We start from the raw sequence: 24,262 nt of genomic DNA, 5'->3' as shown, positions 1-24,262 counted from the left end.
CTCTCTGCAGATTCAAAGTGTCAGGTGGGATGGAGGGTGTGCCAAGACCGGGTCACATACCCACCCACTGATTTCGGATTCTACACAGCCAGAAGCGGGCAGGCCCACCAAACTGCTGATTTCCACTCCAGGTTTCCCTAACTTCATGTGGGTTCTGCAAATTCCCAGTTTCTTTCCAATAACTTCTCTTTGTTCACCAGCCAGAAGCCTGTGTCTTATATATGAAGATCCCCCTACAATGCGGTAGGTATCATTCTTCCCACTGAACTCTGTTTATTGGTGCATCTTAGAACTTTGGAAATCTTGAATTCTAGACTGTGAATTTGTTCTTGACCCATCAGCTTAATTATAATGTTTAGGGGAGAAAACAATTTGTACGTCTTTTGCTTACAGCAGTTTATCGAGCACCGGCCACAAAGAGCATTTTCTACGTTCTTGGCCCAGGAGCTGGCAGTTTGCACTGAAGTGTCAGCAGTGAGCAAAGGCGCCAGCACTTGGAGATGGGCCTGTAAAATGAGTCACTGTGGCCAATCCATTCTCACTGGGCACATTCAAGCTTGGGTACTTTTCTCTGAGGAGCTCATCATTGTGGGGGTAGGGAGGCAGTTTCAGGCAGTTTCATGTAAACATGAATGAGAAACCACTTTGCCCGCTACCGTAATTTGGTTAAGGAGATTTAACTAGTTCTGGGGAACCAGAACTCCCTGGGAAGCTGTGTGTAAAATGTTCTTGTGTGTAGGCTCGCATGCTAACTTTTTGGAGGAGAGGGTCCCTGATTTTTAGGAACCAATAGGGGTCTACAATACCCAAAAATACCCATTGAATTGTGTTGTGAATTCTGAGCTTCTTAAAAATGAAGAAGTGGTGATAGCCACATAACTCTGAATTTACTAAAACCTATTGAATTGTATGTTTAAATGGGTAACTTGCACGTATGTGAATGATAGCTCAAGAAAGCTTTTAAAAACTAACCCTTGGGCTGGGTGCGGTGGCTCATGCCTGTAATCCTAGCACTTTGGGAGGCCAAGGCGGGCGGATCACGAGGTCAAGAGATCGAGGGCAACCTGGCCAACATGGTGAAACCCCATCTCTATTAAAAATACAAAAATTAGCTGGGCATGGTGGTGCATGCCTATAGTCCCAGCTACTCAGGAGGCTGAGGCAGGAGAATCGCTTGAACCTGGGAGGTGGAGGTTTCAGTGAGCCAAGATTGCACCACTGTGCTCCAGCCTGGCAACAGAGCGAGACTCCATCTCAAAAAAAATAAATAAATAAAAATAAAAAGTAAAAAGTAACCCTTTAGTACTAACCTATTTTTGAACTGGGGATTGCCTGAACGATGGGCTCATCTTGGGTCCTCAATGAATTTGGGTATTATTGAGCTTCTTGGGATGTCATTGCCTGATACCCAAAAATAGTCATTTTGTGGTGCTTCTAAGTGAGTTACTGGCTTTCAGTCCTGGACCGAGGACCATATCTAATCCTATGATGACTAAAAGAAAAAGCTTATTTCATTTGCTGCCCTAAAAATGGTTGTAGTTCTGGTAATGGGTGAAGATATGAGTGCACTGAAAGTTTAGCCAAAATCCTTCACTTTAATGAGCCTCAGTTCCCTCCAGCTGGTACTTGTCACCCTGTTAAGTGATCAGGACTCAAGATATTTTGTATTATTTGGGGGGAAGTGCTACGTAGTGATATTGGGGACTATTGCGCTCAAACTGAAACAAAAAACAAGAAAAATTAATGTTGGACCCTCCTGGGGTCCTACAGAACATATCAGGCAATTAGGGGGTCAACATAGTGAGCATTAGGTAAAAATAAGTCAAATCTATCTTGTATGTAGCCATAAAAATGCAAACTTGCCCGTATCCTGTTCATGGCTAATTCTTGGGTGGCTTCCATCACAGCTGCACAGAGTCTAAGCATGTTACCATGGCCTGCGTGGCCCTCTGACCTTGGCCCATTGCCCTGTTCCACCTGCTCCATGCCACTTGCCCCTCCTAGCCCGCCATGCTCTTTTTTCATCTTTGAAGCTTTGATTATGCTTCTCAGGATCACTCCCTTCCTCCTAGCCAGCTCCTTTTCTTTTCCACTCTGTAAAAGTTTGCCTGCTATTGTCTCTTCCAAGAATCCTCCATGGCCCTGGAGAGTGCTTAGGTATCCTACTCCCAGCTTCTTACCATCACTTCCTTTTCCACCCTGTGCCATTTGTAATGCCACTTCCTTACACCCACGTGCGCTTGTGTGGGCAGGAGGCTTTTTGAAGCTGTAGTGCCCTAAGTTACTTATACACGAAAATCCTGCAACTGCTCTCTCCCTGGGTAGTAGCTACTCTTATAGCTACCCTCATTGAAGAGGTCAGTGAGAGCCAAGTCTGCCTGGAGATGGGGTAGAGGAGATCCCACTGAGACTTGTGCTCTAGAGAACAGCTGGCTCCAGATTCTGGAATTCAAGGGCTATGTTAGTTTCCTAGGGCCGCCATGACAAATTTTCGTAAACTGGGGGACTTAAAACAGCAGAAACTTATTCTCTCACATTTCTGGAGGTCAAAAGTCCTAAATCAAGGTATCAGCAGGGCCATGCTCCCTCCAAAAGCTCTAAAGGGGGTCATTCTTTGTCGCTTCCAGCTGCTGGTGATGGCCAGCAATCCTTGGTGCTCCTTCCCTTACATAACTCCAATCTCTGCCTCCATCTGCACGTGGCCTTTCTCCTGTGTGTCCCTGTGTCCTGATTGCCTTCCTCTTATAAAGGCACTAGCTATTGAGTTAGCATCACATCCTAATTTGGATGTAGGGGGGATGTGGCCCACCCTAATCCAGTATGACCTCATCTTAACCTGATTACATCTGCAAAGACCTCATTTCCAAATAAGGTCACATTCACAGGTTCCGGGCAGACATGGATTTTTTGGGGTGTTACCGTTCAACCCAGTCTATGAGCTCCTCCTTCAAATGTTCCCCCTTAACTAAATAGCTCATGCATCCTCTCATTTGCCAGCTTTAAAAGCCTGGAAGTCACTCGTAATATTCTTTTTTCCCCTCTTTATACTGTCTCTGAAATAGATTCCACATTGATCACATTTATCTGTCTTTCCATTTCTTCCTGACCACCCTGGCTGGGGCTACAATCATCAGAATGACTTTCTTTGCTCCCCCTGTTGCCCTACTATGGCCCATCCTCTCTTCTGCAGCCAGGGATATCTGTTTGAAACTTAAATCAGGACTCTACTTGGATTGACCCTTCCAAAGCCTGCCCATTGTGCATTACAGAAAACCCCAAGACTTATGGCTTGTGAGGCTCTATGTGGTCCAGCTGCTGCCTCCTGTCCCAACGTCACTTCCTGCCACTCTACCTCTGGCTATGCTCCAGCCATAGCGACACCTTTTGGTTCCCAGGACACATTTGCATGTCCTTTCCTTAGCACATGTCCCGCCTGTCCTCCCACAATCCCCAAAGCCTACCCCTTTACCAGCTAATTAACCAATCATGCAGGTATTTGCTTCAATGTCACTTTCTTGGTTTAAACACTTCTCTGACCCCTGAGTCTACAGGGGTGCCCCTATCAATCTCATTATGCCCTTTGTGGGGACAATGCACTTGTCCCTTGCAATTATGCTTCTGTGATTGCCTGTTTAATCTATGTCTACCCTGTTAGACTATTAGCTCCATGAAGGCATGGGTCATCTTGTTCACAGCTATATCCCTTGTACCTGGAAGAACATCCGGCACAGATATTTGCAGGAATTAATCTTAGCCATCACCTCCCCGTCTCCCCAGTTATTTCTTTGCTCATTAGATATTCAAGTGCCCATTCCATGCTTGACCTTGTGCAGCACTAGGGAAGATAGATGTGTGGCACTCAATCTCCTTTCTGTGTTGTACTGGGACTCTTCCTTTTTTACACAGTGTCCTGTGGCTGGTTGGAGCAGGCCTCATGCTGTACAAAAACACGTGCACTGGACATGTGCCTTGCAGCTACAGGCCCCCGTGGCCTACTTTTCTGTGCTGTTTTAGGTTCCTTCCAGCTTGTCCCCTAGTGTGCCTGTGAGACTTCTCATCTCTCAGGGACAAATCCAGGAGGAGTGGGCTGTGGCCCCAGAAACCTCCTTCTGGAATGCTGGCATGACTGAGTTACTCTCCTCAGGGTGGGCACTATCCTAGAAACCTTGCACCTGGATTTTATTTATGCCTTACTATTTAAAGGTGCTGATTATTTTCTAGGTGAGGCATCGAGGCCTGCAAAGGGTTGGAGTTTCACACTGTGTGGCCCAGCCCCTCCTGGCCAGGGAGTTTGACTCTGGAGATGACACTCTTAGCTGCCCCACTGTCACCGTCTGGGTTCTCCGGGATGTAGACTGTGAGCCAGAATTAATACTGAGGGACGTTTTAGGGAACTGCTCTTGGGGCCCACCTTAGGGAGGAGGTAGAGTCAGGACTGGACAGAGGGAGAAGTTCATTACCACGCAGGCCCCACAGCCTGGCTGACCCCACAGGTTGCTTGGAAGCTGAAATGGCTTGTTGGAGTGCCCCACATTGAGCCCGAATGGCCAGGCCATCTTTAGATATGAGGAGTGGAGGGTTCGTGGGGGCAGGGGGAGGAGGGTGGGAGCAGGAGGGATGTACCTTTGGGCCTCTCTGCAGCCAAGGCCATCCTGCAGGAACTTCAGCACCACTAGCAGCCCGGCAGCCAGCGCTTTCTGGAAGGAGGGATCTGGGATCTCATCTGCTACACTCGCTCCTCCTACTCTCTTTCTTTTTGTGGATAATTCTAGAACTTTCCACCATTTATCTGTAAGTGGAGTTTTTCTCACCTTAGATAATTGTTGCAGTTCTTGAAAGTGAAATACCCTTTAAAAATTGCTAGTGGGCATTTCAAGGATAATCTGGCCCACCTAGCTGTATCATCCCAAAGCTTTTAGACTTATTTATCTGTCAAAGCCAAGGGCCATCTGCTCAGTGTGGCAGAGAGGGCTGTGGAATGGTTGCAAACCAAGACTCTTGATAAGGAATAACTTAAAGGGGATTGTTTGCAACGTAGGAGTCTTAGTCTGAACGCAGAGCTAAGTCTTAGTAGTTAAGCAGAACGAATAGAAAAGGAGCATGAAGAGAAAAACCCAGCTGAGTTTCTGCTAAGTAAAAAGTCAGCAGGGGGCCACCCCATACATTCTAGCTGCCCTGGTGATCTGCCACGGGAAACTTGTCCTGTCTCCTCCCACCTCCTAGAAGAGCTGAGAAGTCATTCTTGTCTGGGAAATCAAACGTAATTCTTCATCTATATCAGGGAACGGCAAACTTGTTTTGTAAGTATATTGTTCTGTATGTACATTCTGTAAATGTACATTTATAGAACATACGTATATTCTTCACTGTTATATCTAAGTTGGCATTAAAAAAATGAAACTGTCCTGTTCCTTCTCTGTGTGACCAGCCAGCACCATTAAGCTATTGCTATGTGCCAGGCTCTGAATAAGTGCTTTGAATAGGGTATTTCTTTCTTTCTTTCTTTCTTTTTAACTTTTAAGTTTAGGAGTACAAGTACAGGTTTGTTACATAGGTAAACTTGTGTCATGGGGGTTTGTTGTACAGATTATTTCTTCACCCAGGTATTAAGCCTAGTGTCCATTAGTTACTTTTCCTGATCCTGTCCGCCTCCCATCCTCCACCCTTCAAAAAGGCCCCAGTGTGTGTCGTTCCCCTCTGTGTGTCCATGGGTTCTCATCATTTAGCTCCCACTTGTAAGTGAGAACATGTGGTATTTGGTTTTCTGTTCCTGTGTTAGTTTACTAAGAATGGCCTCCAGCTCTATCTGTGTCCTGCAAAGGACATGATCTTGTTCTTTTTTGTGGCTGTATAGTATTTCATGGTGTATATGTACCACATTTTCTTTATCCAGTCTATCATTGATGGGCATTTAGGTTGATTCCACGTCTTTGCTATTGTGAATAGTGCTGCAATGAACATACATGTGCGTGTGTCTTCATAACAGAACTATTTATATTCCTTTGGGTATATACTCAGTAATGGGATTGCTGGCTCAAATGGTATTTCTGTCTTTAGGTCTTTGACAAATCACCACACTGTCTTCCACAATGGCTGAACTAATTTACACTCCCACCAACAGTGTATAAGTGTTCCTTTTTCTCCACAACCTTGCCAGCGTCTGTTATTTTTTGACTTTTTAATAATCACCGTTTTGACTGGTGTTAGATGGTATCATAGTGTGGTTTTGATTTGCATTTCTCTGATGATCAGTGATGTTGAGCTTTTTTTCGTATGCTTGTTTGGACACATGTATGTGTTGTTCTGAAAAATATCTGTTCATGTCCTTTGCCCACTTTTTTATAGTTTTTTTTTCTTGTAAATTTGTTTAAGTTTCTTACGGTGCACAGGGTATTTGATGGAATCCTCACAACCCCATGAGACAGAATGCACCCATTTTTCATAAGATAAAAACCAAGGTTTAGAAAAGTTCACCAAATTGCTGGGAGCTACACAAATAGAGAGCAGGAAATAATAGAATTCTGTCCTGGGTCTGATTCTACAGCTGTTAACCTTGCTCCTTATACGTCCTATCAGAACAGGATTCCTGTCTGTGCTTCCTCTGCATGCTCCTGACCACGTACAGTTTCCTTCCTGCGGGGGAGTTGGCTGGGAAGGGGAGTGAGCAATGTGGTCATTGTGTGTCATGGGTAAGCAAGTAAGCCACCAACTAGACTAGAACCAGCACACATTGGCCAAATATGGCCCATGGCTCTCGAATGGTTTTTACATTTTTATTAATTTATTTATTTTTAACTTTTATTTTAGGTTTGGGGTACATGTGAAGGTTTGTTACATAGGTAAACATGGGTTGTACATATTACATATTGTACATATTATTTCATCACCCAGGTATTAAGCCCAGTACCCAATAGTTATCTTTCCTTTTCCTTTCCTTCCTCCCACCCTCCCCTGTCAAGTAGACCTCAGCGTCTGTTCTTTCCTTCTTTGTGTTCCTAAGTTCTTATCATTTAGCTCCTGGGTTTTTACGTTTTTAAATGGCTGAGAAAAAAAATCAAAAGAAGACTACTTTGTAACACATGAAAATTACATGACATTGAAGTTTCAGTGTCCATAAATAAAGTTTTATTGGCACACACCCATGCTGATTTGTTTACATGCCATCCATGGCTGCTTTTGTGCTATGACAGCAAAGTGGAGTACTTGCAACAGAGACTGGATGGCTTGCAAAATATTTGCTATCTGGCCCTTTGCACAAAAATTTTGTTGACTCTTGATCTAAGATGAAGAACAATGTTTGATCTCTCAGATAAGAATGACTTTCTAAGCTCTTCTGGGAGGTGGGAGGAGATGGGACACTTTTTAGGGGGCAGATCCACAGGGCAGCTGGATACAAAGTCGGATGAATTGAATTATATATATGCTTATATGCATTGTTCTGGAACATACTTTGCAGTAACCAGGTACTTGCTTTTCAATAGGTCTTGAGCGAATGTCTCTGTGGTGGCTGTGCTCTGATGAATTAGTGCTTTTCCTGCAAGCTCTTGCCTTGAAGCCTGATGTGTTTCTATTATATCATGTTCCTCTCCAAGTGCTGGCACCCTTGAGCAACTTTGTCAGCACAAGATGCTTGTCAATTTGACAGCTCTTGCCATGCAGATCAAAGCAGCATTACTTAGTGATTAGCGCGAGGAGTTTCTACTCAATAAACCAGTGAAGAGCTGCCATGTACCAAGCCCTGCACTAGGTGCTGAGGGCATGAAGGTGAGTGACAGCCACGGTTCTTAGGCCGTCACTACATAGAGTGATGGGTGAGATGTCAGAGGATCTCAGGGTTCTTTGGTTGTAAGCAACAGAAGAAGATTCTGGCTAATCTCAGCCAAAGACTGTGCATAGGGAGGCTATGGAATAATTCACAGGAGAAGCTGAGCAGCCAGGCTCACAAAGGACAGGGATATATAGCTCTGGGGACCTAAAGAGAGGAAATACAGTCAGTCTCTTCTGGAGTCTATGCCATTGGGACAAATTTGTTCTCACCATTTTTCTCAACTTCATCAATATCAGGTTGCCTCAGCATGAGAATCTGGCCTGACTTCAGTCCTGTGTCCACTTCTTTGGCTAGAAGAGAACAGGACTCGTGATTGACAGTGTGCTAAGGCTATTGCAGGTGTGCAGGGGACTTCCCAAAGGACATGAGGTTCTGTTGTTGGAAAAAGGAGTAAGTGCTGTTGGGCAAGGAAAACCAGGTTCCGCAAGTCCTATGCATTATGGGAGCATAGAGGAAGATGCTCAACCCAGGCTGGTAGGTCAGGGAAGACTTCCTGGAGGAGGAAACAACCAAGCTGAAACCAGAATGAAAAGTCAGGTTAACCAAGGCAAAGGACAAGAAGGAAATAAAACACTACAGGCCAAGAGAATTACAGGTGCAAAGGCCTGGAGGCCAAGGGCATTACCGTTGTCTGCAGAATAAAAGCTCTTCCTTGTGGTCTGTAGGAGTGATGGGTCACTTTGCCCAAAGACTTGTACTTTTAAAGATCAGAGTCCATGCTCCCTCCATCCCCCTAGAGTCCTTGAGCTTCCCAAGGTCAACTGAGCCTCATGAAAAACCTCAGTCTGTAACTCCGTCCCTCCCAGGGAGTCTGCAGGCTTAAATGAAATCTTGAACCTCCAGCACTGAGACTTGATAGGAAAAAAAAAAAAAAGCTGCTGCAGCCTTGAGCATTTTTATTGCTCCTCTCTGGCTCCAGTGGGGGAGGCCTCCAGTTGAGAGCTGCCTGAACTGATTCGCACTGGCCTTAGTCACAAATCGTGGCTTGACATTTATAGCAGCCACAATCCACGTGTATCGATTATTTAGAAAAAGAAATGAAGAGATGGCCGAGCAGCTGCCTCCTTAAAGATCTGCTCTTGTCACATTTCATCCTGACGGAAGAGGGGGCTCAAACTGGGAAAGGGAGAGAAAGCTCTATCCCCAGTTTAGATCTTGTTTGTGTCGCGGGAGATAACCAGTGGCTTTTATTCACTGTCTTTGATTAATCAGTTCCTCTTTATTCATGTGAAAAATCCACAATCACCTGGGGGGCTCCTTGGAAGGATTCATTGTTCTTTGCGGGCTGGGCTCAATTGCTTCTGTTCTGTGTTCATGGGGCTAATGAAAGTGGAGCGGCTGTCTCTGTGTTGGCCGTGTTTTGATGAATTGGCGCCTCTCCTGAAAACTATATTTCTCTGATTAAGCCGATGAGTTTGCTTCCTCCCTTCCCCTCGGTCATTAGGAGGTTGTTCCTTCCATGCTAATGATGGTGGGAGCTGTGGGGAGGAGTTTGGGCCTCCTTTCCATTCAGAGAACACTTGGTCATGCAATTATAGTCCAAGATCCTTCCAATGGAGTGACCAGTTATTGCTCAAAGCTTTTGAGTTGGGTTTTTGTTACCTGTCATCTGCCTGATGCCCAAATTGCTGAAAGAGGTCTCAGTAGGGCTGTCCTGCTCTAGCCTCTGGCATCATGGGCTTCCCTTCTCATCCTCAGGCCCTACTAGGAATTGTTTTTGTTTTTGTTTTTTTTTTTTTTTTTTTTTTTTTTTTGAGACGGAGTCTCGCTCTTTCACCCAGGCTGGAGTGCAGTGGTGCGATCTCGGCTCACTGCAAGCTCCCCGCCTCCCGGGTTCACGCCATTCTCCTGCCTCAGCCTCTCCGAGTAGCTGGGACTACAGGCGCCCTTTTGTTTTTGAGACAGGGTCTTACTCTGTCGCCCAGGCTGGCATGCAGTGGCGTGATCTTGGCTCACCGCAGCCTTGGCCTCCTAGGCTCACATAATCCTCCCACCTCAGCCTCCCGAATAGCTGGGACTTACAGGCACATGGCAGCACACCTGGCTAAGTTTTATGGTTTTTTTTGTTTGTTTGTTTTTGAGATGGAGTTTTACTCTTGTTGCCCAGGCTGGAGTGCAATGGCATGATCTTGGCTCACTGCAACCTCCACCTCCTGGTTCAAGCGATTCTCCTGCCTCAGCCTCCTGAGTAGCTGGAATTGTAGGCACCTGTCACCATGCCCAGCTAATTTTTTGTATCTTTAGTAGAGATAGGGTTTCATCATATTGGCTAGGCTGGATTTGAACTCCTGACCTCAGGTGATCCACCCGCCTCAGCCTCCCAAAGTGCTGGGATTACAGGTGTGAGCCACCGCACCCGGCCAGTTTTATGTTGTTTTTGTAGAGACAGGGTTTGGTCCAGTTGCCCAGGCTGATCTTGAACTCCTAGGCTCAAGTGATCTGCCCACCTGGGCCTCCCAGAGTTCTGGGATTACAGGCATGAGCCTCCATGCCCAGCCCCCTACTAGGAATTGTACTATCTCATTTTCTTGCTGTTGGAGATGTTCATGGGCGGATCCATGAACCAAAGCCCTGCAGACATTCCAGCTAGAGATCAGCCTACGCAAAGGCCCTGAGAGAGGAAAGAGCTCAGGGTTTTCGAAGAAACCACAGAAATGAAACGGCACTGATGTCCTTCCCTCTTCTGGTAGCCACCTGCACTGCCTGGCTGGTGGCCCTGTCTTCTGTCTTCCAAGCATATTACTCTGATTTCTGCTTCCATCATCACATCGCCTTTCCTCTTACAAAGACTGTGGTAATGAACCAGGCCTGCCTGGCGATGCAGGATCATCTCCCCACCTCGAGCTACTTCACACAGTCCCATCTGCAAAGTCCCTTTTGCCACATAAGGTAACATATTCCCAAGTTCTGGGTATTAGGACATGAACATCTTTGAAGGGGGCATTATTTAACCTACTACAGGGAAGAATTAGACTGTCACATGTATTGATTTATCTCGTAGTGCAATGGCTGCTTAGAAGTGGCTGTTTTCCTGCCCATTTCTGCTCCTGGTGTTGAAGTAATTACTTTCCTATACCTTGATGCAGGGTCAGAGGGTGGGAGGTGCGGTGAATAAACTCTAAAGCAGTGCTTCTCAAAGTGTGGCCCTGCACCAGCAGCATCAGCAGCACCAGTGTCTCCCAGGAGCCTGTTAGACATGTAGATCCTCCGGCCCCACCCCAGACCTCCGAATCAGAAACCTGGGGATGTGGCTTAGCCATCTGTACTTGAAGCCCTGCCTTATGACCCTGTTTTTATTCAAAATTTTGATTTTTGCATTCAATTTGAAATATTTGGAATTAAGATACTACTTGTCTTGACTATTGAAATTTTTTGGTTTCTCCTTCTCTTTTGCACCTGGGGGAATGCCTCGATTGCCTTACTCTAGGAAACAAAGGTCACTGAATCTCAGATCAAAACCTGAGTTCCCCCAGGAGGTCCGTGTTGTGTGTGACACAGACCTTGACCTACTCGGGCAATCACAGATGCCTTCTATGTGGACATGATGTCAGGACTGAGAACTGAAGGCTGGAAGGAGTTAACCTGGTGAAAAAAAAGTAGGGGCATCCCAGGCAGAGAGAGACGTAGAAGCAAAAGCTGGATGTTTGGAGGGAATGCAGCAAAGAGAGGGCCTGGGAAGAACACTGTGTGTGTGATTCCTTTAACAAATATTTATTGAGCTCCTATTGTGAGCCCTGGGGTCTTCTGGCCTTTAACAACCCAGAATTCCCCTGACATATTGACTTGGAAGAGCCTAAGAGAGGCAATTGGAACAAAGGTTAGGTCTCGGCGTGCCTCGGTCATGTTGGCAAAGGATGCCCCAGGTACTCTTCCGCCCAGAAATGGTATTTGGCACCTAGCAAATCAGCCAGGGAAAGTACAAAAGGCCCTGCATCTCATAAAAGATGCATTTAGCACAGGTTTCTATTTCAGAGCTAATGGCATTAGCCGTTTTGTAGAAAGTAAGAAAGCACAATTACCCTGTTTTAATAACATGGTTGACAGCGCAGCTCTAATCCCGGGGGATTCTGGGTTTGCATTTTGAGGTTTGTGTAGCAAGCGAGTTCTTAGTACCAAGCTAGCGTGTAGCCTTATATCCCAGTTTGCCTAAAACACTCCCGGTTTATACCTCATATTTATTAATAGCACCCCCTTTCACCTTCTAGTGTCCCAGTTTGGGCAATAAATGACACAATCACCTTAGTGACACAAAACTGAGAACGCTAAGCCCATGCTTGATGGAGCAGCTCCCCACCAGCTCCTTAGAGAAATCTACCCCTAGCAAAAAAAAGAATTCACCAAATCTCAGACTGTGCCCCTTCATCCGTTAATGTTTGAGGCCATGTCCGTGCTAGGTATTGCTCTAAAATCCAGGCAAAAAAGACTTCCTGGGATCTGATATCAGACTTTTCATTGTACTCAGGAAAATGCTTAAGTAGAACAAGGGGAAACAAAGACATCAGTAAGATAAAGTAGTACTCGCTTTAATAGGTCACTCCTCAAATGTGAAGGCTTTTCCAGTGACAGTGGTTGGGGAATAGAAAACCTTCCGGTGAAAGCGAATATATTGCTCCAATTCAATGTTTAATTGTTTAAAAAATTACAACTGTACAAGTTTGTTTTGGACAATTCAAAGGAATAATGGCAATGCTCTCAGTTGTCCTACTGCTTTAGGGTGAGAGTTATTAAGTTTGATTTGAATCCACCCAGACTTTTAAAAGTAAATTTGATCGAAGCATAACAACAGCAAGAACACAGATGGTAAGTAAGATGGAGCTGCTGTGTCCAGAGACCGTTGCAAGCCCCAGGAGCCTCACTCGGGGGTCCTCTCAATTACCAGCCACCATCCTTAGAGGGGACTACCACCCTGACCCCTCAGGCTAATGAGTCTATGAAGTCCAAAAAGATAAAACTAAATATAGGCCGGGCGCGGTGGCTCATGCCTGTAATCCCAGCACTTTCGGAGGCCGAGGCGGGCGGATCACAAGATGAGGAGATCGAGACCATCTTGGCTAACACGGTGAAACCCCGTCTCTACTAAAAAATACAACAAATTAGCTGGGCGTGGTGGCAGGTGCCTGTATTCCCAGCTACTCGGGAGGCTGAGGCAGAAGAATGGCGTGAACCTGGGAGGCGGAGCTTGTAGTGAGCCAAGATCGTGCCACTGCGCTCCAGCCTGGACAACAGAGCGAGACTCTGTCTCAAAAAACAAACAAAAAAAAAAACTAAACTAAACATAGTTATACATGTATTTTATGTTTGGCTTTTTCTTCCAACCTTGAGAATCATCCATGTTGTATGTATTTTGCTCACTTTTATTCCTGGGTGGGTTCCATTGTATGGATAGACCCTTTCATTTTGTTCTGCTGTTGATGAAAACTTGGATTATTTGCATTTGGGGGCCACTATGAATAATGAATGCATCTGTGAGCATTCTGGTACTATGTTGGTGCACCTGTGAATGCATTCTGCCAGGTCCGTACCTGGGAGTAGAACTGCTAGGTCATAGAGCAGATGGATGCTCAACTTTAAAATGTAATAGCAGACAGTTTTCCAAAGTGTTTGCATGACATGATGCTTACACCAATAGAGTCTGAGAGTTCCTATTGCTCCACAGCTTTTTCAACACTTGGAATTGTCGATCCAATATTGGCTATTATGTTGGGTATGTGTTTGAATTTCATTGTGGTTTTAATTTGCTTTTCCTGATGAATAATGGGGGGTGAACATCTTTTCATATTGGCCACTTAAATACCCTCGTTTGCGAAATGCTTGTCCAAGTTTCCTGTCTATTTTTGTTTGTTTGTTTTGTTTTTGTTTTTTTGAGACAGGGTCTGGCTCTGTTGCTTAAGCTGGAGTGCAGTGGTGCAATCTCGGCTCACTGCAACTTTAGCCTCCTGGGCTCAAGCCATCCGCCCACTTCACCCTCCTGAGTAGCTGGGACCACAGGCACACACCAATATGCCTGGCAAATTTTTGTATTTTTTTTTATAGAGACAGGGTTTCACCGTGTTGTGTAGGCTAGTCTCGAACTCCTGGACTCAAGCAATCCTCCTGCCTCGGCCTCCCAAAGTGCTAGGATTACAGGCATGAGCTACTGCATCCAGTCCTGGCTATGTTTTAATTGAGTTTTTTGCCTTATTGATTTGGGGGAGTTCTTTCTATAATGAGAATATGAATCTTTTCTTGGTTGTAGGTGTTACAAATTTCTTTCCTTCATCAAGAGACAATAATACGAGAGTAGAAAGACCAGTCACAGAAATGGGAGAAGTTCTTAATTTTGATATCTAATTTATCAGTCTTTTCCCTAATTGTTGGTGCTTTTTGTGTCTCATTTAAGAAGTATTGCCTGCCCACCTTTAACACAGCCATAGAGGTATTCTCTATCATTGTCAAGATTAGTTTTGTTTTGGCTGGGTGTGGTGGCTCACACCTGTAATCCCAGCACCTTGGGAGGCTGAGGCGGGCGGATCACTTGAGGTCAGGAGTTCCAGACCAGCCTGGCCAACACAGTGAAACCCTGTCTTTACTACAAATACAAAATTAGCTGGGTGTGGTGGCAGGCGCCTGTAATCCCAGCTACTCGGGAGGCTAAGGCAGGAGAATCACTTGAACCCAGGAGGTGGAGTTTGCAGTGAGTGAGCCGAGATGGCACCACTACACTCCAGCCTGGGTGACAGAGCAAGACTCCATCTGAAAAAAAAAAAAAGTTTTGTTTTGATTGCACATTGAAATCTACAATCTGCATGTAACTCACTTTCATCTATGGTGTAAAGTGGAGGTCAGGTTTCACTTTTTTTCTCCATATGAATTTCCACTTGATTGACTACCATTAGAGCATCTCCACTGCCCTGCAGTGATGGTGTTGTCCTACTGCCATGAGTGAGTCAGCTTCTGGACACTTTATTCTCATTATTGATCTCTCTGTGTATTCTTAGCCCAGTACCACGCTCTCCTAACTACTGAAGCTTAATTGTCTGTCTGGAGGATCTGGTGGAACAAGTCTTCATTTCTGGTGGCCTTCACCAAGAGCTTTTGGCCCTTTGCCTTTCTAGTTAAATTCTAGAATCATCTTGTCAATGTTTACAGAAAATGTTTTAAATTTTGATCTGATTAAATGTGTAGATTAATTTGGGAGAATTGAAGTTTTTACAACATTGAGTCATCAAATTATGACTCAGTGGTGCATATCTTCATTTGTTTAGGTTCCTTTCCTTTCTGCCCATCTCATAGATTTCTGTAGAGTGATCTTAAGGGCTTTTTGTTAGATTTATTCCTTGTTATTTGATATATTTTGATGTTAATGTTATATTTTCTTAAAGTTTATTTTGTTTCACGTCCAGAAATATAATTTACATTTTAACATGTACCTTATGCTTATGTAGCAACATCCTAAGTTTATTCTAATAATTTATCTGTACACTTTTCTTTTGGGATTTTCTACCACAATCATGCCAACTGCAAATAGTGACAATTCTATTTTTCTATTTCAAACCTCAAATCTTATCTCTTTTACTTCCAGTGTAATGTTGTATAGAAATGTTGATAGTGGCCATTCTTGTCTCATTCCTGATCTTAAGAGGAAGCCTTCAATATTTCATGAATGTTGTTACTGATGTTTTCTGTAGGCTTTTTAATACAAATTATTTATCAGATTAAAAAAATTCTCTTTATTCTTATGACACTTTTTGAGATGTGAATTAAGGTCTGGCAAAGGGATGATTTTTGTAATGTTCTCTGTGTTTTGCTTTTTTTTTTCTGAAAAGAATATATACGCTGTACTCGTCAGGTACGACTGATCCATTATATATGTCTGTTGGTCAATACATTAATTATGTTCAATTTTTCTATATTGTTTGCTTTTTGTTTAGTTTTTCACTTCTGGGTTTATTTTTTTGCAGTTTGTCAATTTTTTGCTCATGTTTGGAGGCTTGTTAAATTGATCATTTTGTTATTATGAAGGATGTTTTTGGTTGCTAGAACTGTTTTTTTTAATCTTTAAGTCTACTATGTCTGATAACAACATAGTATACTAGCTTTCTTTACAATTCTTTTTTCTCTCCTTTCCTGACATCTTTTGGATTGATTATTTTTATACTCATTTTCCCTTCCTATTAGTATGGTGATTTTGTATGCTTTTATAAGCTTGCAGTGGTTATACAAGAGATTATAGTATGTATCCTCGACTTACTAAGCTCTAATATAAGTTAATACTTATATTTTTCCCTGGACAATGCAAGGACCTTAGAACATTTTAATTCCATTGTTCTTCTGTCAACTTCTAAGCTATTTTTGCTCTGTATTTTATTTCTAGATATGCTTTAAATCCTACAGTGTGTTATTGACCTATTAATGTAAGATAAATTAATGTTAACCATTAGTAATTATGAATTCATAGTCAACATTAATTTATATTTAATTTAGACTTAGCCACAATTAACCTTTTCACAGCTCTTTGTTCCTTTCCATGGCTCTGAGCTTCCATTTGGCTTAATTTTTCTCCTCCCTGAAGAAACTCCTTTTAGTGTCTTCTTGATGTGTCTGCTGGTATTAAATTTTCCTAGATTTCTTTGGTCTGAAAATTTCTTTATTTCACCTACATTATTGAAGGATATTTTCAATGGGTATAGAGTTCTATGTGGCAATTATTCTCTTTGAGCACTTTGAAGGTCTCATTCACTGACTTCTGGTTTCCCTAGTTGGCGTTGAAGTCAGATGTGGGTCTCTGTTGTTGTATTGAAAGTTCTTTGTTTTCTCCTCATCCTGACTTCTACAGCTGCTTTTAAGACTTTCTCTCTTATTGGTTTTCAGCTTATTACTATGATAAGCCTAGGTATGATTTTCTTTTTATTTATCCTATTTAGGGTTGAGCTTTTTAAGTATTAATTTACACAGTCGCAAAGCTGTATTGATCAAGGTTCTTCAGAAAAACAGGGCCAATCGGATATATATAGACATAGAAGAGGAGATTGATTATGGATCTTGGCTTGCATGATTACAGAAGCCGAGTAGTCCCATGATCTGCTGTCTGCAAGCTGGAGACCCAGGAAGGCTGCTGGTGTCATTCAGTCCAAGTCCAAAGGCCTGAGAAGAAGGGGTGCTAATATTATACTCCCAGTCCAAGGTTGAAGGCCTGAGAACTGTGGTGGGGGCTGTTGGTGTAAGTCCTGGAGTCTGAAGGCCCAAGAACCAGGAGCTGCAGTCTCCAAGAGAAGGCAAAGATGAATGCCCCAGCTCCTCAAGAAGACACACAGAGAGGCAGTTTACCTTCTCTCTCTTTTTTTTTTGTTCTATTCAGGCCTCGACATAGTGGATGATGTTCACCCACATAGGTGAGGGTGGACCTTCTTTACTGTTGCTGATGCAGACACTGACATTTTCCGGAACCACCCTCACCAACACACCCAGAAGTAATCAGCTATCTGAGTATCCTTTAACCCCATCAAAAGCCTCTTACAAGAGGAGATTTGATCTGACTCCTGAAAGGGATTGAGTTTTGGGTCCTTTTTTTTTTTTAAGGGCACTGATACTGCCTAGAGTCTGTCCCATTGCCCCTTCATCCTTGCAGATGCTCTGGATGGAGCATGTTTTAAGGGGCAGCTGAGTTTGCAGAAGCATCATATCCTGTCACCCATGTGCCTGGTTCACAACACGTGTTCACTCCTGAAGTCCCTGCCAACCCTGCCAGAAAGGGACCTGCTGAATTATATAGTCTTAACGCTGTCGTGTTGACACATACAATTCACCATCCCAGGTATTAACAGTTTTCTCTTGATATTGCTTCTACTCCTTTTCTCCTACTTCTTTTCTTCATCCTCTCTTTCTTATTTGTTCTTTCTTTCTGGGATGACAGTTAAACCTGTGTCAGACCTTTTAACTGAATCCCAATGTCTCATCCTTTCCTCTGTCTTTCCTATCCTGTTGTCTGTGCTTCACTCTGACATTCTTCTGACTGGTCTACCATTTCACTAATTCTTTCCACCTGTGTCTAATATCAATTTGGTAAATTTTTATAGTTTTTCCCCCAAATCCTGTACCTTGCCCCATTTCCCTAACCATGTTAAGCAAATTTATTGTGGTCTGTGTCTGATATCTGGATTGCTAGTGGTCCTTCCTTCCTGCCTTCCCTCCCTCCCTCCCTCCCTTCCTTCTCCTTCTCCTCCTCCTCCTTCTCCTCCTTCCTTCCTTATTTTCTTCCCTCCTTCCTTCTTTCCTTCCTTCTTTCCTTCCTTCCTTCCTTCCTTCCTTCCTTCCTTCCTTCCTTCCTTCCTTCCTTCCTTTTTTCTTTCCTTCCTTCCTTCCTTCCTCCCTCCCTTCCTTCTTCTTTTTCTTTTGTTGATAGGGTCTTGCTCTGTTGCCCAGGCTGGAGTGCAGTGGTGTGGTCTTGGCTCCCTACAATCTCTGCCTCTCAGGCTCAAGCTATCCTCCCACCTCAGCCTCCCCAGTAGCTGGGACTACAGGTGTGCACCACCATGTCCAGCTAATTTTTGTATTTTTTGTAGAGACAGTATCTCACCTTATTGCCGAGGCTGGTCTTGAACTCCTGAGCTCCAGCAATCCGCCCACCTCAGCTTCCCAAGGTGTTGGGATTACAAGCATGAGCCACTGTGCCTGGCCTGGTGGTTTTCTTTTTATTTTCTGTTTCTTTTGCCTTTTGACCATCTTGTCTTTGTCCAACTAATTGTTTTTCTTAAACTGTAGGAAAACTGAGAGGATAGTATAGTAAACATTCCTCCCACAAGTCATTTGAGAGTCTGCTGTAGACATGATGCTCCATCATTCCCAAATGTTTTAGTGTGTGTTTCCTGCACATCAAGGACATTCTCCTACTAACCACAGCACAACTATCAAATTCAAGGAATTAACATTGATCTGTCACTACTATCTAATCTGCAAGCTCCATTCAAGTTTTATTGGAACAATTCAGGATCACAGGCTGCATTTAGTACTGTTGCCTTTTTACTTGCTTTCTATTTGGAACAGTTCCTCAGATTTTCCTTAACTTTAATGACCTCACCACTTTAAAAAAATATAGGACAGTTATTTTGTAGGCTGTTCTTCAGTGTGGGTTTATAAAACGTTTTCCTGATTAGCTGCGAGTAATAGATCTTTGTCAGGAATACTGCAGAAGTGATGCTGAGTTTTCTTATTGCATCCTTTTAGGTGGTACATGGTTTTGATTTATCCTATGACTAATGATGTTAACTTTGTAACTAACTTTGATTAAGATAGTGTCTTCTAGGTTTGCCCACTGCAAAGTCACTCCTTTTACTTTTTGTGATTAATAAAGATTTTGTGGGGACAGAGTTTGAAGCTGTAAGTTTACTGTTTCTCATCAAGCTTTCACCCACTAGATTTAGCATTCATTGACATTTCCTGCTTGAATTATAACTATGAGAGGCTGTCAAATGGCAATTTTCCAAGTCCATCATTTTGTACATCTATTGGTTGGCATTTGACTGTAAAGAAGAACTTTTTCTTCTATCTCTCTATGCATTTATTTGTGGATATATTTATGTATCCATCCATTCATCCATCCATCCATCCATCCATCCATCCATCCATCATCCATCATCCTTCTATCCATATGGACCTATAGATTTCTATTCAATGAGTTCTAATTCATTATCATCACTTTTATATAAAAATTATTCTTGATTTGGCCAGTGAGAGTTTCTTCAAGCTGGCTACTGTGTGTTTTTGGAATGTCTCCATCCATCTTGGAGAAGTTCCTTGCTTTCTGGCTAAACAACATGTCAAGATATCTTTGTGTTTTTCATGCACCAGCCCTGGACCAATCAGCTCTGGTTCCTTTTAGTGGAGGAATGATATTTAGAGCATAGATCTTGTTTCTAGGATAGCTCATTGCTATTGGGGTATCTCTGTTCCCCGGCCCTCTCAGTGGACAGAATTAGGGAATATAGTATATATATTCTGATGGATACACACATCTAAATCTAGATTTATTTATGTGACTATATATAGATTAAAAACCAAGAGCTTATACCAATGTTTATAATTTCTATTCTGCATCACAGATTTCATTCTAGCTTTCCCTTGTCTCTAACAGCGAGAACTGGCTCCCATTATCCTCAGTATATTTACTTATTTGCTCAATCTCATCCTGTATAACCAATCTTCTATTGCTGTTGCTGCTTCTTGTGTGAATCCCTTTACTCATCTTACTTGGGCTCTGACCCTAAGGGATTTCTCTCATTCCTCCTTACTTCACAGATGTTGTAAGTTTCTGCAGTGCAGTGATTATCACATTTGCCTAACAAATGCCCCTTTATCTTGCTTGGGTTCTGACTTAGTATTGGGCTCCACCACGTACTCCTTTGGCAAGGATTTCTACCTCTCTTGCCCAGTGTTTTGCATTGAGTTGAATTATTCAGGAAGGAAGGAAGGAAGGAAGAAAAGTAGATACCTTGTTATTTTAAATTCAGTGCTAGACAGTATTTATGAAATTATAAAAATAATTTAAGACCTAGGGATAATGATGATGAGTGATGATACTGATATTCCTCCAGAGAAACATTATGTTCATTCCTATAGGTTCTGTTGTGGCAGAATAAAAGACAATGTTAGCTCTTTCTGGCCTGGATCTATTAATCAGTGATTTCTCTAGTCAAAGAAAGGGTTAACTTTATAAATAAGTCTGTTTAGAAATCTAATGAAGCTCCTTTTGAGCCAATTACTATTTCAGCATCTGCCGTTTTTAAGGTTACTAGAATAATAGGACTTAGCTCTGCATCAAGACATTAGAGCCCTCATACACAGCTGGTGGGAATGTAAAATAATAAAGCCACAGGAAAACACTTTGGCAGTTCCTCAGAGCATTAAACATAGTTACCATATGACCCAGCAATTCTAGTCCTTGATCTATACCCGAGATAAATAAAAACAAATGCCCACACCAAAAATTATACACAAATGGTTATAATGGCATTATTCATGATAGCCAAAATGTGGAAACAGCCCAATGTCTATCAACAGATGAATGGATAAACAAAATGTGGTATAGTCATACAACAAACTATTATTCAGTCATTAAAAGAAATGAAATATTGGTATATATTACAAGTTGAATAAACCTTGAAAAGAAGCCAGACACAAAGGTTCACATATTACATGATTCTATTCATAGGAAAATCCAGAATATGGAGATTAATTGATACAGAAAGTAGATTAGTGGTTGTTTAGGGTTGAGAGTGTGTCGTGGAGTAGAGGTGAGAGCTAAAGTGTACAGGCATCTTTCTGAGGTGGTGAAAGGGTTCTAACATTGACTGTGGTGATGATCATGCATGTATTTGCATATACTAAAGATCACTGACTTGTACACTTCAAGTGGGTGAACCGTATGACATGTGAATTATATCCCAATAAAGCTGCTTCGGCATTAAAAAACAAATAAAGACATGCATTGTGACTTGCTAGGAACCTTGGATCAATCTGGAAACATTTGTGGAATATGAATTAATAGCACAACTTCTCAAGGACATAGATAATAGCTAGTTTCAAAGCAGAGGACGAACCTGAAGGCCCAGTCATCCTGTAGATTACTACGAATGACTGTATAACTTTCTGCCGGCTAATCTTGGGCAAAGGATACGAATTTCTCTGAGCCCAGGTTTCCTCATCTGGGAGGAGGGCACATTAGTATCTGTCATTAAATAAGAATGTTTGTGGAGCTCCTGATGCCCTCCAGCTCATGTCACATAGCAGCCTCCACTTACTGATAATTTATTATGAGAAATAAAGTATCATAAAACAAGTTGCTCTAAGCTTGGTGTCATGTTTTCCTAAATTGCTCTTCATTTTATCTCTGTCTATAACAGCTGGCTGGGGTACTCTGCACCTTTTGGGAACTGTAGGTGATAACAGCTGATGTGCTGAGCCTGAGTTGATGTGTGCACGCAGCTCTTAACTCCTGTGAGAGTATAAGTGTGAGTGCAGTCAAGGGAGAGCCCTTTGGGGCGAGTCAATTGAAATCCTATAGAACTGAAAACGTACTAAGGAGATTGTTGGGTCGGTCCTGAGGACCCTGGCTGATGGATGAAATGAGTACTCAGACAGAGGTATGCAGTGGCTAGGTGGCTGCCTGGGTTTAGTGGCCAGAGAGCAGCCCCAAGAAGCTGGAGCTGCTTGCTTTGATTCAGTGCAGGCACAATGCGGAAAACCTGGAGCCAACACAACCTGTAGGTAATTAACATTTATTGTTCCCCTTTCAGGGAAGGTCTTGGGCGGATGATCAAAGGTCAGTTCCCGGTCAGTGTAAGTAAACAAGCCTGATTAAGATAAATTCCCCCACACTCCCTTGTACCTACTCCTTGCCCTCTGCCTCAGGGTTATAGGACGGCTGCCTTCAGCTATTCTCCCCCGGGGCTCTGCAGAACCTTCTGAACTTTCAGGTTTGTATCTTTTCCCTATAGTTTTTCCCACCACTCTGACCGATCCCCTACAGGATCTCTTAAAAATAAGGAGATAATTATTGATTTGAACCAGAGCAAATTTATATTATTTCTTATCTAAAAAGCCCGAACTAGACTTTAAAATGTTTTCAGTATAACATGGTATTTATGCGAGCCTTGTCCTAATGACTTGCCCAAATTCCCTCCCCAACCCAATCCTCTTCCTTCTACTGAAACAAATCCTACTTCTCTTCCTAGACCCAGGTCTAACACTGCCTCCTGTAAAGCTCTCCCTGAAGGCTCCAGCTGTCACCTGTATTAGAATGACAAGACCTTTCATGGCCATAATTCCCAATGTGGTTTCATGTCTTCCCACTTGTGTAGTTAATCACTGTTTGTGTTTATCATATATACATAGATACATTTTGTGTTGCTTTTCCCACTGTCTCTTCATTCCTTCCCTCTACCACTTTCCATGCACACCACTATCCCATCTACCTATGGTTAGCCTAGGGTTAGGGATCAAATAGATATTAAACAAATGATCCTTATTAATGCAGATGTAACAAGAGTCCTATACCTCAGTTAATGACTTCTCCTGTGTGACCTTCTTTTGACCTCTATCTCCAGAGACATTTCAATACCTGAACACATCTCTGTGAGGAATAGGCTTGTATTGTAAGTGAATGCAGACCATGCTGGGTGTAACAGGATGGCAAGCATTCCATATAAAAGGGGCAATTGCTGCTCCAATTTATTGTGGCATGAGACATGAAGGCTCAACACTATCAAATCTGACTTGTCTTGAAAAATTCAAAATCCAAACTTCTTAAAATTTTAGCCACTAACTTTAAAATTTGAATATTGATAGCATAGTTTGAGGAATCAGTAGATAGGATAGAGAAGCTCAAGAATATACTCATGTATATGGAAACATGAGAGTTAATAATAATGGTGCCACAGTGGAAAAAGATAGGTAGGAGGCCTTGGTCAGTTCGAGCTGCTATAGTGGAATGCCATAGACTCGGTGGCTTATAAACAACAGAAATGTATTTCTCACAGTTCTAGAGGCTGGAAGTCTGAGATCAGGGTGCCAGCGTGGCCTGGTTCTGGTGAGGGTCCACTTGCAGATTGCAGGCTGCCAGCTTCTCTCTATGTCCTCACTTGGTGGAAAGAGAGCTAGAAAGTTCCCTGGGATCCCTTTTATGAGGGCAGCAATCCCATTCACAATGGCTCCACCCTTATTATCTTATCATCCCCCCCAAAGGCTTTATCTCCTAATTGTATCCTATGGAGAGTTAGGATTTCTACATATCAGTTTTGGAGGAACATAAACATTCAGTCCATTGCATAAGGAAAAAGATGGTTTTGGGAAAACTGTTTCATAATCTTGAGGGGAAAAAGGTGAACCCTACTGAATACCAGATATAAAAATAAGCTCCAGATGGACCCGAGTATGAAAGGTAAAACTCTAAAAAAGGCTAACTTTGCAATCAAGAGGGGAAGATGCTTTAAGCAAGACCCCCCAAATCAGACTATAAGTCAAAAGAGCAACTGACCAGACTACCCTAAAATTAAGTATTTCAAGTCAAGGAAAGACACCATGGGTAGTTACCAGTTGGATGACCAACTGGGAGAAGATAACTTGTAAAATCTAAGTGGATTAGAGGTTAATAGCTAGCAAATCCAATGAACTCTAAAGAATCAGCAAGAATGCTGGAAAATAGTAAAATGACTGAAAAAATGGGCAAAGACTATGAACAGGAAATTTCCTGAGGAGGAAGCCTCCATGGCTGGTAAGCTTTTCAAGAAGTACTTGACTTAGTAATTAAGGAAAGGCAAATCAAAACAATGAATTATAATGAACTGTACCTGTTAAATTTCCTAGCTTCCTAATTTCTGCCAACAACAGTCACTGGCAAAAGTGTGGGAAAGTGGGAGTACAAGCACCATGTGTAGTACTAGTGGGCGTGTAAACCAGCAC

General features: G+C 42.8%; 1 long non-coding RNA gene across 1 annotated transcript; it reads left to right on the top strand.

Moving 5' to 3' along the window:
• The first annotated feature begins 201 nt into the window (after positions 1-201).
• Positions 202-22,597, top strand: LOC134735643 (uncharacterized). Its single transcript, XR_010118960.1, has 3 exons — positions 202-243; positions 22,099-22,124; positions 22,537-22,597. It is a non-coding gene; the product is annotated as an uncharacterized lncRNA (long non-coding RNA).
• Positions 22,598-24,262: the final 1,665 nt, after the last annotated feature.

This window comes from Symphalangus syndactylus, chromosome 22 (genome assembly GCF_028878055.3).
Source record: "Symphalangus syndactylus isolate Jambi chromosome 22, NHGRI_mSymSyn1-v2.1_pri, whole genome shotgun sequence".
Lineage (NCBI taxonomy): Eukaryota > Metazoa > Chordata > Mammalia > Primates > Hylobatidae > Symphalangus > Symphalangus syndactylus.
This window is presented reverse-complemented; position numbering and strand designations above follow the sequence as displayed.